This window comes from Gossypium hirsutum, chromosome D10, assembly GCF_007990345.1.
Source record: "Gossypium hirsutum isolate 1008001.06 chromosome D10, Gossypium_hirsutum_v2.1, whole genome shotgun sequence".
NCBI classification, from domain to species: Eukaryota; Viridiplantae; Streptophyta; class Magnoliopsida; order Malvales; family Malvaceae; genus Gossypium; species Gossypium hirsutum.
Window position 1 is genome coordinate 46098367 of NC_053446.1, and position 3624 is coordinate 46101990.

Below are 3624 nucleotides of genomic sequence, written 5' to 3' on the forward strand. Positions count from 1 at the left end.
TAGGGGTAATTTGGTAATTTAGTAATAAAAAGAATTAAAAAGGGAAAAAGATGGTAAAATGTGCTTATCTTCTCCATGATGAACGAAAATAGCAAGGGGGAAGCCATAGTTAGGGTTTTCAAGCTTCCAAGAACCATAGTAAGTGATTCTAAGCCCCGTTTTTAATGTTCTTTATGATTTTAGAGTCCTGGTAACTTGATTTAGCTTATTCTAGCAATAATTTAACCTAGGGTTTATATTTGGAAAAATACCCATAGGTGAAATGTGTTTATTTTGATGTTTTATGATAGAATATGAAGCTTGAAATTATGTTAAACAATTTTTGCTAAGTGATTTTAAGTGAAAACGAGTAAAACGACATAATCGATAAAAATATCTAATGTTCATAAGTAAGTGTTAGAGTGAGAATTTGATATTTCCATAGAAGGGAAAAATGTTCATCATGTCATAATACATAAGAATAATGGATGAAATTTGATTTATGAGCTTTGGGGAAAAAGTGTAAATATGCGAAAGTTTAGGGGCAAAATTATAATTTTTCCAAAGTTTGAGTCAAGGGTTGTTTTGATAAATGTGAGTATTAAATAAGTCAAATGTGTTATTATAAATCAAGAAAGAAGTGGAATCGACCTTGATCGGGGAAAAGAAAAGATTATGAATTATATTTTTATATTGTTGTACCAAAGTAAGTTATGTGTAAATAATAGCAATATATTTTTATAAATTGTGAATTATGTTTGATATGTGAATTATTATTGAATGTGGAAGGAAAATTTTTCATGAATTATTCAAGTGATAAAGTACTTAAAATAAAGTGTTAAGTGTAAATTCCCGGTTGAACTTAGGAATAGAAGTGGATACAAGTGACATGTCACTAGAGACCAGTGTTATAGTGTTACAGTGAGTCCCAGGTGCTGGGTGATCTAGCATGTGTTGTAGACACCTGACAGCTTGTGTGAGCAAGCCCGTGGACATTTCCAGTGTTATTGATCAGTAGTAGCTACGGCTACGTATCAGTGGTAGCTTCGGCTACGTATCAGTGTGGCACTTATGTGCTAATTCTCTACGTATCCGTGTATATTTCGAGTGCTCAACGGGAAATTGACTAAGTGAAAATATATGAGATTATGTAATGACTAAGTATAATTGAATGGTGAATATATGTGTGGAATTGAATTGAATAGTGATCAAAAGTGAAAAAGTGAAATTATGAAATAGTAGAATTAACAGCAAAATATTTTTGGACAGAAACAATTACATGACTTTGAAAAATCACCACAAATGGTGGAAATCGAATTAGAGAGTGAATAAAATATGAAATGAAAGGCTAATGAGTCTATTTTTACATAAAAGAAACAGAGTAAGCAAAAGAGTTATATATTTTGAGATATTTTAAGTTTAGTGAGATAGAGTCAGAATGAATTTGGAATATCATGTTCTAACTTTGGAAAATTGTTAAAAATTGTACAAAAATAATTACGGGATAAACTTTATATTTTTAGAACCCTGAATGAGTCTATTTTTAAGTGAAATAAACGTAAGTACCATCCAAATTCTGTACAATGAGATAATTAATTTTTAGTGAAGAGATGAGCAATGAAATAGGGGAAAATTTAAAGAATAAACTGTACTTATTGGCTAAGCCAAAAATTCTAAAAATTTTATAGTAATGCCTTGTACCCTATTTCGGCGTCGAATACGGGTAAGGGGTGTTACAATGTGACATCGTCAGATTCGGCCATAACGTTTAGGTCGGGTTTGGGGTGCTACAACGAGAGCGGGACCAAATTGAGGCAAACTCTGAATACTAGATATGACCTCAAAATAATAGAGGTCGAGGTCGGCCAATGAGACGGTGGGGGATAAGCTTCATCGTCGAGAGGGAAACAACCCCGATCACCAGCTAAGGCCTCTAAATGACTGCTCAATAATAAAAGAGGTAGGGGTGCATGAGCGAAAGTAGACGAAGCGGAAGTAAGAATGTTGGATTGAGTAATGCAAACATTGGTGAGAATTCAATGCCCCGAAAACCCAAGGTTTCTTTCTCAACGTTCGTCCATGGAAGGTGAGTCAGGGCCAAATATCATGTTGAAAGGCGTAGTTGATGGACAACAGGTGAATATTTCTATACTACCCCTTGTTGGTCCCGAGGGATGGAGAAGGCTAGGTTAGCCGAAAGATGGTTATCGATTCAAGGATGCAAGATGCCCCTACTTTTTCAAGGTAAGAAGGGGTAGAGAAAATGCCCTGAGCCAATGTTCAAGTACCAAGTGTTACGGCGTTGAAGTAACCCATGCTATACTCCTAGAAAAAGCTCAAACGACCTTCAACAAAAGGTTACATGTACCCAAAACTGACATAGGTGGGTAGGTAGAGAATACCTAAGGGCGCGAGATAACTCTCTCTAAGGAACTTGACAAAATAGCCCTGTAACTTTGGGAGAAAGGGTACCTCCTCACAAAAGGGGTCATAGTGACCAGGCTTGGGCAACTGTTTACCAAAAACACAAGTCTCTAGGAAGTCGTAAGACCATGTATGGGGGCTTACGCCTACCCAGTACTGGAAGGTCAATGAAGTAAGTGACCTGATGACAGGGAGCCGGTGACCAAAGTCTTGGTGAACAACAGTCGTAACTATAACGATCCTAAGGTAGCGAAATTTCTTGTCGGGTAAGTTCTGACCCGCACGAAAGGCGTAACGATCTAGGCACTGTCTCGAAGAGAGGCTTAGTGAACTAAACATGTTTATGAAGATGCAGACTACTCGCAGTGGACAGAAAGACCCTATGAAGCTTCACTGTTCCTTGGGATTGGCTTTGAGCTTTTCCGACACAGCTTACGTAGAAGGCGAAGAAGGCCTCCTTCCAGGGGGCTCGAGCCATCACTGAGATACGACTCTAAAAGAGCTAGATTTATAACCATTTTTCAGGACCTACGAGCCAAGGGACAGTCTTAAGTAGACAGTTTCTATGGGGTGTAGGCTTCCCGAAAGGTAACGGATGCGTGCAAAGGTTTCCTCGGGCCAGACGGAGATTGGCCCTTGAGTACAAAGGCAGAAGGGAGCTTGATTGCAAGAACCACTCGTCAAGCAGGGGAGAAAGTCAGCCTTAGTGATCTGACAGTGCCGAGTGGATGGGTCGTCACTCAACGGATAAAAGTTACTTTAGGGATAACAGGCTGATCTTCCCCAAGAGCTCACATCGACGGAAGGTTGGCACCTCAATGTCTGTTCTTCACCACTTGGGGCTGTAGTATATTCCAAGGGTTGGGTTGTTCGCCCATTAAGAGTTTAAAATGTTTTATTTTGTTAGAGTTTAATGTTGTACAAAGTTTTGTCTTTAATTTTTAAAAATTAAGTGTAGCCTTTAATCTTATGTTGTTAGTTAAAAGAGTAAGCAATCCCACATTATCTAGGAACAAGCTGTAAATGGATAATGAGTCAATATATACTCATATCCCACATCCCACATTGCTTAAGAAAACAAAGGAAATGGGACCTAGGGTCTATATAAAGACTTGTTTTTGTAAGTTTTGTTTTCATAAGAAGTGGCACCAAAAAAAATTAAAAAAAAATATTGGGCAGAAAACGCTTCTAGCTAGAGCATTTCCTTCAAATCACCTGAAA